The sequence below is a fragment of the Aulonocara stuartgranti genome, assembly GCF_965226115.1.
Source record: "Aulonocara stuartgranti genome assembly, chromosome: 6".
In the NCBI taxonomy this organism is placed as follows: Eukaryota; Metazoa; Chordata; class Actinopteri; order Cichliformes; family Cichlidae; genus Aulonocara; species Aulonocara stuartgranti.
This window is the reverse complement of record NC_138944.1, coordinates 445001-457095: the sequence shown is the minus strand read 5'-3', so window position 1 is coordinate 457095 and position 12095 is coordinate 445001. Positions and strand designations below refer to the sequence as shown.

The window sequence follows — 12095 nt, the reverse complement described above, 5'->3', positions numbered from 1 at the left end:
ATTTATTAGCCTCTTTAGTTGACACAGAGACATATGCAGTTTTCACCTTCACTTTTTCCATCCAAACTTCAGCTGAAAACGTGCTGTAATTGGTTTGCCTCAATGCTATGTTGTTCACTTGCACACAGATTTTCCATACGCATGCCTAGTTATTTGTGAATATCTGACCTATAACAAACAGCTGTTGGCTGGCTGCTTAGTTCTGCCTCAGATGAGAGCAACCTCTTTGCCACAGTCGACATACAAATAAATAAACCGTTTATTTATCAGGCTTTTAAACAACATCGAGCTCGTTATACAGTCGTTAGGATGACTTGTGTCATGCATCAGTTTGAAATGTCATCTTGTGACCTTATTATCCCCCGTTGTTGTGATTAAACCTGTATTTGTGAAAAAAAAAAAAAAAAAAAAAAAAAGGTATTATCAATAAATCACCCTTCACGTCTGAAATAGTGCTGCGTTTGAGTCCTCCTTCCACTCTTCACACGGCCGCTGACCCGGACCGTGACAGTTACAAAGAGCCAAGAGCTATCTGTAACACACACTTGTTGATGCAGAGTTAAGCAAACATCAGCGAGCTGCACAAACCTAGACAAGCAACAAAGGCTTCACTGGAGCACATCTAAGACTAAAGATGTGATCACTGATTTTGAGACGAGCACTTACACATGAAGTCCTCTTCTAAAGTGCAGGGGTGTGTTTATCGACTCAGGGCTGAAGTTTAAAGCAAACTGAAGCTGTGTGTCAGAAGCCTCATCGGCGACTCTCGAGCCTCAGAGGCTTTCTCACTCGCACTTTGATAAAAACACGATGGTTTCATTTCATCAGCTTTTACTGATTACATGTTTAAGTAACAGCTGATTGGTGAAGCACATCCCTGTACAGCAGTTAGCCGTTTGCACGGCGAGTCTCAGCTGTTGTTGTTGTTTGCTGTCTGTAGGACTCAGAGATGCCTCCGTCTCCAGGTCTCACCTTCTTATTCTTCTGCGGTCCGTATAAAGGTCGTTCTAACGTCCGCCTGGGCCCGGACGTCCTCCTGAGAGACCAGTCAGTGGCTCGCAGTCACGCCTTCATCAACCTGAGGGAGGTATGCGATCGCTTCAAATTGCCACCCGGAGAGTACGCCATCGTCCCGTCCACCTTCGAACTGCACCGCAAAGGAAGCTTCGTACTGACGGTGTTTACGGAGAAGGAAGCCCACACCAGGTCCCGACTTCAGGGTGACAGGGTTACGCTGCATAACCGCTACACAGTCTGACATCTGCTCTCCTGTTTCAGCCCCATGAGCTCCAGCAGATTTTGGACAAAGCGGAGTAAGAAGAGTTTAACGTTTCACCGGATTGGGCCCACAGGAAAGTCCTGCTGATGGTTGTGCTCTGCTCTGATTTCAGGGTCGGACATTACAACCGATGGCTTCAGCCTGCAAACCTGCTGTGACATCATCAGCCTGCTGGATGTATCCTTCATACGAAATCATGACACGCAGACAGTATCACATGCTAACGTGTGTTTGATAGAGTTTTAGGACACGCCTCCACTGGAAACTACAAAAAACACAGAAAACCAGAATTTTCTAACATCCATGCAGTTTACAGCCCATCAGCAGAAAACTGATACGTGATCAAGGAGTGATCGAACTGACTGAGCAGTTACAGAGTGTGAGCCAACCATCGATGATGCGTGTGACTCACCTGTGTGGCGTCAGGTGATCAGGTGTGCGGTTCCTGAACTGACCTCAGACTGACGGCAGCTCCAGACTGGGCCTGCTGGGTGAAGATGCAGACGTACCTGGTGAGTTCTCGCCTGTGTGTGAGCACTGTTACAGCTTCTGTCAGAGTCGGCATGGCGATGACCTCACTGCTCGCTGCTGTCGTGTGCAGGAGATCTTTAAGAGTCACGACTCGGACGGGTCTGGCACGATGAGCAGCCACGAGATGAGAGCGGCTCTGGCTGAAGCCGGTAAGACTCCTAAATTCAAATTTTATTTGTCACGTACACAGTCATACACAGTACGATATGTAGTGAAATGCTTGGACAACTGCTCGTGACCTAAAGAAAACAAAAAAGGAAAAGGCTATGAATAAGATAGGAAATAAATATGAAAAATTAAAAAGGGTAAATTTAACTAAGAAGGAATAAAATATAAATTAAGGTTAAAAATGAAATAACTGTACAACACAAATTAGAATGAAGGGTAAATTTAACTGGGAAGAATAAGATAAAATATATAAATTAAAGTTGAAAATAAAATAACTGTACAACAAAATACACAATATAGAACTATATAAGAATGTATGAAGAAATATAAATATAAATAAATATATACACAATAACAGCAGCTGTACAAGTATTAACCGGAAATGAAGAATATAGTGACCAGTGTTGTGCAAAACCAATGTCCAGAAAGTCCAGTGTGTGTGTAAGAACCATATGTGTGGGTCAGTACTGTGTGGTGGTGTGATTGAGAGACCGTATCGCCTGCGGGAAGAAGCTCCTCCTCAGTCTCTCTGTGTTGGTCTTCAGGGAGCGGAATCGCTTTCCTGACCTCAGCAGAGAGAACAGTCTGTTGTTGGGATGGCTGAGGTCCTTCACCATCTTCCTGGCCTTGGTCCTGTAGATTGAGTGCAGGTCAGGGAGCTCGGAGCGGCCCCGCCCACTCCCACTAGGAGTGGGCGGGGCCAACCGACGGCCCCCTTTCAGCCCACTCCACGCACTTCCACAAACTCTCCTTCAAAGCTGACATCTACTGCTGTGGGAGGAGCTACAGCAGGAGACGTATCCATGATTGGCCCTCTCAGGTGGAAAACAGAGCTCCTGGACAGGTCTACCTGGCATGCGTGTCTCACCTGGTGGCTCCTCCTCTTGTGTTTCAGGGTTCCAGCTGAACAGCACAGTGATCCAAGAGATTGTCGCTCGCTACACCGACAGAAGCTACGCCATCGACTTCGACCGTTTCATCGGCTGCTTGATCCATCTGGAGATGCTCTTCAGTGAGTTCCCACCGCTCCTAGTATTCCCACTGCTCACACTATTCCCAGTATTCGAACTGTTCCCACTCAGTGTTCCCACTGTTCCCAGTGTCCTCAGCTGTCTGTGGTTGTGCTTGTACGTAACGTTTTAAATGTTTTCTTATTTCCCACTTCAGGGATGTTCAGGACTCTGGATCCAGCTGGACCTGCAGCAGGTAAACCACACCTAAGCAGTGCAGTCCCTCTCTTATTGGCTGACATACATGAAATCATCACTGACCTCATTTCCTTCTGCAGTGGCTGTGCCTCACCATCAACTGACAGCTGCCACTCCAGGAGCATGCTGGGAAAATGATTTAGGCAGCACTGTCTTTGGTAAGCTGAAGGCATCGTATCCAAAGCAGCGTTAGCATCATGCAGTAGCTGAACAGTTTAACGTGCACGTTTGTGTTGGAGGATAATGTTGGCAAAAAGTCTAAAGAGGCTCCAGCGAGCATCGCGAACATGTTCACTGTGAATGATTTTGTTTCCTTGCAAGTAAAATAAACACGTTGGATTGGCTGCTGTGTCTCAGTTATAACAGATACCATGGTTACCGTGCAAAGGACAGGAAGCTGATGCTCCGGTCGCTGACTCTGAAACAGTCCAAATAAAATCTGAAGAAAAGCTTTTGTGTTTGTTTTCTGTTTGCGGCTGTTACCCAATCAGCACTCTGCCTCTGCTGGACGTCAAAGGAACTGCAGTGAGTCAGTGCCCACAGACTCATGCTAACATGTTTACAGCCTGATACACAAACTGGTCACAACACCTGCACCGTTGACTCACCTGTTGAAATTATCACCCGAACTCCTCCAAGGTCCGCGGCGTGTCCTGGAAGAGACCCACGGTCAGTACCCGCTCCAATCCCGCACCTGTCGCACCTGCGTTACCTGAAACACGCTGATCAAACGGGCCGCTGTCAGGGTTGATTGGCAGATTGATTGATGATCAGGCTGAGCATGAGTGAGTGATCACTTTTATCTGGTCAATGAAACTGACCTGAGAGCAGCCGAGCTACCTGTGGCTCTGCTCGGCTCTCAGGTGAGTCTCACCTGAGCTCCGCTGCTTAAATTAGATGTTTTTTGCATGGAGTCTGGTTTGATAGCAATCATCTGTTTTTGCTCAGCCTGCTTCCTCAGAGCTGATAATCAGCCGTGACATCACACACCTCTCAGACCACTCAGAGATCAGCTGATCACAGGTGTGATTAAAGTGCCTGAAGGAGAGCTCCTCAGGTGAGCTGACCCTGTTTCTTGATCACGAGCTTTCACTTTGATCAGTGAGATTGAACTGTCACAGAGCCGCGTCTGTCTGGTGATTATTGATCACTACGGAACGAGTTGGCGGCCGTGTGATGAAAACGCTGTTTCAGGTGCACACAGGAAGCACGATGACCTCACGCACAGGAAGAGTGACCTCAGAGAGCTGGCTGTTAAAAACCCTTTTGCTCAGTTTTCTCCACCATCAATCAATCAATCAATTAGTCTTTATTTGTACAGCAGTGTTGGTGCACGTCAGGCAGCTGATGATGACTGTTGCTTATGTGCAGGAGCTGACCTCTGACCCAGAGTTCATTGTATCCGGGGCCTCGAGGACCGACATCTGTCAGGGAGCTCTGGGTGAGAAACTGCTGTTCTTTGATTACCTGCGCAGGTAACGCAGGTAACTTGATGACTTGATGTTTTTATCCACAGCGTTAATGTGCGCAGTGAAGGATTCCACTTCTTGTGTCTTGATTTTGACCCAGGTGTCGTCCACATATCTGTACCAGTGGCTGGGTACTCTTCCTTTGAAAGAGCCAAGAGCCTTCCTTTCCACTTCCTCCATGTAAAGGTTGGCTACAATAGGTGACACGGGGGAGCCCATGGCACAGCCATGTTTTTGTCTGTAAAAGCCTTCGTTGTACTTGAAATATGTAGTGGTGAGGCAGAGGTCTAACAGTGTGCATATCTGATCGGGTGTGAAGTTGGTCCTGTCCTCCTTCACTGCGCACATTAACGCTGTGGATAAAAACATCAAGTTCACCAGGGAAGACACAAAGGACGACTGTCTGCCTTTCCTGGACTGCGCTGTGCACATTGAAGAGAACGGCAAACTCAACATCGAAGTTTACGGGAAGCCCACACACACGGACCAGTACCTCCTCTTTGACTCCCATCACCCTCTGGAACACAAACTTGGAGTAATCAGGACCCTACACCACCGGGCAGAACATGTTCCCTCTAAGCCTGAAGGAAAAAAGAAGGAACACACACATGTAAAGGAAGCACTCAAAACATGCGGCTATCCTAAATGGGCGTTCTTAAAGTCAGCAAAGAGGCACAGAAAAGAAGCTCAGACACCAGCGAGGGAGGATAAGAAGGACAGACGCAACAACATTGTCATCCCCTATGTAGCCGGTGTATCAGAAAAACTCAGGAGAGTTTTCTCCAAGCACGACATCCCAGTGTATTTCAGACCCAGCAACACGCTCAGACAGAAACTGGTTCACCCGAAAGACAAAACTCCAAAACACAAACTTAACAATGTGGTGTATGCTGTACAGTGCAGCGAGGAATGCTCAGACCTCTACATCGGAGAGACCAAACAGCCACTTCACAAGCGCATGGCACAACACAGAAGAGCCACCTCCACAGGACAAGACTCAGCAGTCCATCTGCATCTAAAGGTCAAACGTCACTCTTTGAGGATGCCAATGTTCACATTTTGGACAGAGAGGACAGATGGTTTGAAAGAGGAGTGAAAGAAGCATCTATGTCCACTGTGAGCGACCATCTTTGAACAGAGGCGGGGTTTACGACACCAACTCTCTGCCATCTATAATCCAGTTTTGAGATCCTCCCCAGACGCCTTAACGCCCACTCACATCTACTCGTATCTGAGTCGATCAATCGATGATGCCAGTCGTTAGAAAACGCACTCATGTGCAGGGGACACCTGAGACTGTTTGTGTTTCACATCCACAGCAGAGCTGGAAAATTCCACTCAGCTGCGTGTGTTTTTTAACAGGTGTGTGTGTGTGGCGAGTGTCATCTTGTCAACACAAACTATAAACATGCTGACAGGTGAGTGGGTGGCAGCTACTTCACTGTGACGTGAGCCTGTAGTCTAGTAATAGTTTCTATAGTAACAGAGGGAGACGCCCAGCAGAGTGTAGCCAATCAGACGGCAGCTTCCCCTGTAAAGGTGTCTGACTCCAAACAAGGAAACGGGTGAAGTTTTCTTTGAAAACAGGTGTGAAAAACGCCCGAGGCGGGTGTGTCATCCACCTGTCAAACATGTTCTGTTTACATCTTACAGCCTGTAGAGTAATCAGAGTATCAGCTGACTGCGTGGCATCACAGGCCCATTGGCAGGTTAAAGGACCAATCAGATTTGGCTTTGATGTCCATCAGCAGTTTCCCCTCGCCGACTTCATATTCTGTGTGTGCATTTTGTTTATTTGACTTAAGTCCCCCCCCCTGTCTGTCGTCGTCCAGGTGACTGCTGGCTGCTCGCCACCATTGCCTCTCTGACCCTGAATGAAGAGATCCTGGCTCGAGTGGTCCCGCAGGGTCAGAGCTTCAGAGATGGAGAGTACGCTGGCATCTTCCACTTCCAGGTAGACTTTCAGAAATTGCCCCGCTGACACCTGCACGCCGTGGCGGCGGCTTTGCACTCACTAACACGTCTCCGGTCACTCTAGAATAGAATAGAGTAGAGTAGTCCTTTATGGGTGCTCCACCCGACAGGAATTCAATTCAGTTTTATTTATAAAGCACATCAAGGCGCTTTATATTACACAATAATACATACAGAGAAAAACCCAACAATCATATGACCCCCTATGTGCAGCACCTTGGCGACTGAGGCACCGACCACAGTTGGTAGGTGGGGTTATTAGGGCTTACCTGTGATGGTTTACCTGAGACAGGAGGATCTGGCAATGGGCTCCAGGGGTGGCAGGGGTCAGCCAATGATTTTTTTGGGTGGTGTTAATGACCCTCTGGGCAGACTTCCTGTTCTCAGTCATACCAAACACCAGGAGAGCTCGCTCTCCACTGATCATCCTCATCATTTCTGCTACACTGGCAGGGCTAGGGGCCAGGACTCTCCTCTTCGTGTTTTTGGGGATGTTGCTAACTCCGGGTCCGATAACAGGCACCACACCCGCAGTAGATGCGCTCGGTGTGAGGTCTCGCAGCAAGCTATCAAATACGGCGCATTTCTCGGCTTTTTAAAAAAAAAAGCTATGCGTCGCCAGGTGTTTCATTGGATTTGAGGTGTTACCTCCTTTGCACAGTATCACAGTATCAGCTTAAAGCACTTGTTGCTGCTGAGTTTGCATCTTTTGCTGTGAAGTACAGCCAGACTTTGACCGCTTCACCTTGGGCATTTTTAATCTGTAGCTCTGCTCTAAAAGAACGTACGTACCTGGGCCCGCCTACTATCCTTGGAAACGTAAAATGATTGGCTAGAATCTAAAGTGTGTCACAGCTCAGGAAAATAAAGCACCGAAATGTGCGCTGCTTTTCGGTCTGGTTACTACCGTTTATGTCAGAACCAGTGCCATCATGGCACTGGACACCGGTACCCATCCCTAGTCACGTGTGCTCCGCGACATGTCTGTGTGGCTGCGAGCAGAACATGAGCACAGCATGAGGTGCTCTCAAAGCTGTTTTGACAGAATGAGTCACCTGAGCAGGTGTCCGTGAGTCTGCCCCTCCCTGCTCAGGCGGAGGCTGAGTGTCTGCTGCCTCCTGCTGGCAGGTCGTTGCAGGAGTGAGACTGGAGAGTGGCAGGTTAGGTGTGAGGTCAGACAGATGCTTAGATTACAATAGAAGGCCTTTATTGTCCCTATACAGATGGACAATGATATACAGAGAGGAGAGGAGAGGGCAGTCGATGATCTTTTGTGTTGTCTTGACTACACTTTAGTGCAGCTGCCGTACCATACTGTGATGCAGTAGGTTAGCAGGCTCTCAATGGACGCTCGGTAGAAGGTCAGCAGCAGGTTGGAGTTCAGCTTGTACTTCCTGAGGACCCTCAGGAAGTGCAGCCACTGTTGGGCCTTCTTAATGACCGCTGAGATGTTGTCTGTCCAGGAGATGTCAGCAGAGATGAGGACACCAAGGAACCGGAAGGTGTGGACCCTCTCCACACACTCCCTGTTGATGTAAAGGGGGGCCAAGTCAGTGCTGTGTCTCCTGAAGTCAACAATGAGCTCTTTGGTTTTCTTAGTGTTCAGTGTCAGGTTGTTCTCTGAACACCAGGCCTCCAGCTTCAGGACTTCCTCTCTGTACTCTGCCTCGTCTCCCTTCGAGATGAGTCCGACTACCGTGGTGTCATCAGCAAACTTGATGATGAGATTGTTGTTGTGGGTCGGACTGCAGTCGTAGGTGTAGAGAGAATACAGGAGGGGGCTCAGCACACAGCCCTGTGGGGAGCCGGTGCCCAGTGTGCGAGTGGAGGAGAGATGGGGGCGGAGCCTCACAGTCTGGGGCCGGTTTGTTAGAAAGTCCTTTATCCAGACACATGGTGCTGGCGTCCACGGTGCGCTCGGGTCATCTCAAGCCTGCGTGCTGACAGCTGCTGACAGCTGCTGATGGCTGCTGTGCGGCATTGGTCTGTCAGGGTCGCCTTGAGGCGACTGCTGTTGCGATTTGGTGCTATAAAAACAGAGCTGAAGCCTCTTTCATCAGATGACCATGACCTTTAACCTTTAACCTGACTCACAGGTTAACACACCTGAAGGTGGCGGAGCTGTAAACTGCCCAAACTCCTGCCTTAATAGAGCTGCTCACACTGATCAGAATCAGAATCAGAATCGTGTTTATTGGCCAAGTATATGTGCAGACACATACAGGGAATTTGGTTCCGGTAGATGGTGGCTCTCAAGCACAGCAATGTAAAACAAACACACACACACACACACACACACACGTCTATATATACACATTACACATACATACACATACGTACACAAAGCTGTGTAAACCAACTATAAATAACGAATCTAAACTTATATACATAAAATACAGAAATGAATGAGGTGGAATGAATACTACACAATGTACATAAGGTGCAGCTGCAGTCTGGCAGTGGGAGCAGTGTGACAGGTCAACTGTTAAGAAGGGAGATGGCGAGGGGAAAGAAACTGTTCCTGTGTCGGGTGGTCCTGGTCTGCAGGCTTCTGTACCGTCTGCCAGAGGGCAGCAGATCAAAAAGTCTGTGTGCAGGGTGTGAGGGGTCTGTGATGATTTTCCCTGCCCGTTTCCTGGTTCTTGAGAGGTACAGATCCTGGATGGAGGGCAGGGGGGCGCCGATGATCCTTTCTGCTGCCCGTACAGTCCGCTGCAGTCTGCTCCTGTCCTGTTTAGTGGCTGCTCCATACCAGACTGTGATGGAGGAGCACAGGACAGACTCAATGACTGCAGTGTAGAACTGGATCAGCAGCTCCTGTGGAAGACTGTACTTCCCCAGTTGTCTCAGGAAGTACATCCTCTGCTGGGTCTTTGTGAGGATGGAGTTGATGTTGGTCTCCCACTTCAGGTCCTGGGAGATGGTTGTACCCAGGAACTTGAAGGTCTTCACAGTCGACACAGGGCTGTCTGATATGGTGAGGGGGAGGCAGAGTTGAGGGATGTCTCCTGAAGTCCACTGTCATCTCTACAGTCTTAAGAGTGTTCAGCTCCAGATTGTGCTGACTGCACCAGAGTACCAGCCGCTCAACTTCTTGCCGGTTAGGCAAGATCAGTTAATCAGTGTATTGATTATTGTCACCTGGCTGCTGCTGTGAGGTGGACTCACAGGTCTGTGACCCCGACCGTTTGTCTACCTGTAGACAACTGTAGCTGCCTCCACCAGTGTGTGAATGTGAGAGTGAATGAATAGTGGCATTGTAAAGCGCTTTGGGTGCCTTGAAAAGCGCTATTTAAATCCAATCCATTATTACCTGAGCGACAGACTGCACATTTTCCACAGGTATGTGGAACAGGTGACGTCAGTGGTTCACATCAGTGGAGGAGGGAAAACAAATAAAGTCCAAATAAAAGTGTTACACGCTGGTGCTGTGGACCAAGATCGAGAACTATCTGATGAGTACAGGCCGGGAGAGCGTGATGAAGGCGAGGGTGGTGGAAAGATTAGTACACCGGTTCCTCTGCGCGCTCACCAAACCTGACACGCACACATTCTCACTAATCAGGTGTTATGACACCTAGCAGCAGGCTGCCGCTCTTTCATGGCGATAACGTCTCATTTGTAGCCACAAAAGTTTAACATTATCTCATGCAGAGCTTAAATAATGCATCAGAGCACCACCTAGTGTTGGGTTTTTGCCACAGCTGCCCCAAATTACCAGTATCAATAGTTAATCCACCAGTGTGCACAAACACTTTAATCTAAATTAAATTTTTAACTAAAATAGATAATTACTGCTGTTACCATGGACTCAAATGTACTTTTTTACTTAAAAAATAATAAAGCATATTATTGTCTGTGAAGGTTCTCAGTCATCCAGGTCATCGTAGTCTAAGGAGCTTGGAAAGAAAAGTGTCTGGACTTCCTTAAGTTGCTTTAAGACATTTCAACTATCAGCAGAGAAGCTTCTTCAGTTCTAGGGTCAAATGGTGGAGAGTCCCAGATTCAAACCCAGTGGGATGATAATAATAATATGTTTTATTATTATTGTTTTATTATTATATGTTGTTAAGATAAATTATTAGTTAGTTCATTCCTGAACAGAAGCAAATTTTGGTGATTTGACGTTGTGATTTATTAATTAGTGACGGCTCAGAGACGTCCACACTGTAAAAAATATTCTTAGTTTGTTAACTTGTTTTTGACAGGCGCTTTAAATCTGTTCAGGACTGTATATGATCATGTTGCCTGGCAACCGCATTAAAATCCCAGGTGAAACCAGAGCGCGTCACTGTCAGATCTCTGGAAGGTGGCGCGACCGCTCGCTGGAGCAGCCCTCTTTGTTCTACAGTCTTTGTGCAGCTGATCGCACAGCTGGTGTTGGAGCTTGTTGGTCTGGTGACTCAGGCGGGCTCTCCATCAGTCCTCGTTTATAAAGTGCTTTAAGAACAGTGGCGCTCAGTGGGGTAATTAGCCTGTAGCGCTTCGCGGCCCGTTTGACTCGAGCTAAACAAGTAAAAGAATGTTTGTGGCAGCTGCTCGAAGCTTTATTGATCTGCTGTGATATTGATAGCATCGATTAGTTTGGTCCTAGCGCTCCTTCATCCTCCATCCGCTGTGCTGCCTTTACCCTAAGATACACAACCTCTTTGTGCCCAATTACAAAAGAGGCGGAGTTTGCTGCCATCAAACTCCGCCTCTTTCATGTGATCTCGCTCGTAGCTAGAGTAATGAATCCCAGACGTGTGCCTGATCATGTAATTGCACACCTGCTGCTTCAGTGACGCCGGACAGCGAACCCATCCTGGAGCCAGAGGTCATTCCACCGGGCATAGGCGTGCTGATCTGACGCCGCTGTGATGCGTTTCTGTTGTCAGAGTCTAGCGTGACAGGGACGTGGACAATTCAGGGTCCATGAGGTCGGCGGTGGAAGACGCAGGTGAGCTTCGTCAGGCCTGTTTGCTTGCTTGAGTGCTTACCTGTATGTGCTCACATGTGTGACCTCTGACCTCTGTGTGCTGCAGGTTTCTCCCTGAACAATCCGCTCCATCAGGTCCTGTGGCTTGCTACAGCGAACCTGATCTCACCATCGACTTTGACAACTTCGTGGGCTGCTTGGTGCGTCTGGAGGCCATGTTTGGTGAGTCGTCGCAGCCCTGAGTCACAGATGTTTCCATCTTCATCCTCCTCTTCATCCTGTCCATTTCCTCTCTGCAGAAGCTTTCAGCGCTCTGGAGAAAGACGGGTTGGGAACCATCGAGCTCAACCTGATGGAGGTACCATCTTCATTATTAACCACACAGCCATCCTCACTCAGCGCTGAAGCAGGCTCCACCTACTGGTGACTCTAAGCAATTAAGAGTTGACCTTTTCATGACCCTTGAAGGGTTCCTCACCTGTAAGGAGGCGGAGCTCTGAGTGTAATGAAATGACAAAACGGTGAACAAAGTTTTTTATTAATATTCA

The 12095-nt window shown here is 48.1% G+C and overlaps 1 protein-coding gene and 1 pseudogene across 2 annotated transcripts in view; one reads left to right on the top strand and one right to left on the bottom strand.

The window, feature by feature from the left end:
* LOC309708779 (calpain-1 catalytic subunit-like) overlaps positions 1-11905 on the top strand; it is a 37211-nt pseudogene extending 25306 nt beyond the window's left edge. Inside the window, exons 10-20 of the transcript XR_014280882.1 lie at positions 991-1252; positions 1373-1456; positions 1740-1791; positions 1881-1959; positions 2874-2990; positions 3146-3184; positions 3267-3344; positions 6488-6609; positions 11411-11568; positions 11654-11769; positions 11847-11905. The product of XR_014280882.1 is annotated as a calpain-1 catalytic subunit-like (transcript). The remainder of the gene's footprint in view (positions 1-990; positions 1253-1372; positions 1457-1739; positions 1792-1880; positions 1960-2873; positions 2991-3145; positions 3185-3266; positions 3345-6487; positions 6610-11410; positions 11569-11653; positions 11770-11846) is intronic.
* Positions 11906-12067: 162 nt separating this feature from the next.
* Positions 12068-12095, bottom strand: part of aars2 (alanyl-tRNA synthetase 2, mitochondrial (putative)) — a gene marked incomplete at its 5' end in the record, with an annotated part of 17569 nt that continues 17541 nt past the window's right edge. Inside the window, one exon of the mRNA XM_082536136.1 lies at positions 12068-12095. This exon is cut by the window's right edge and continues 745 nt beyond it.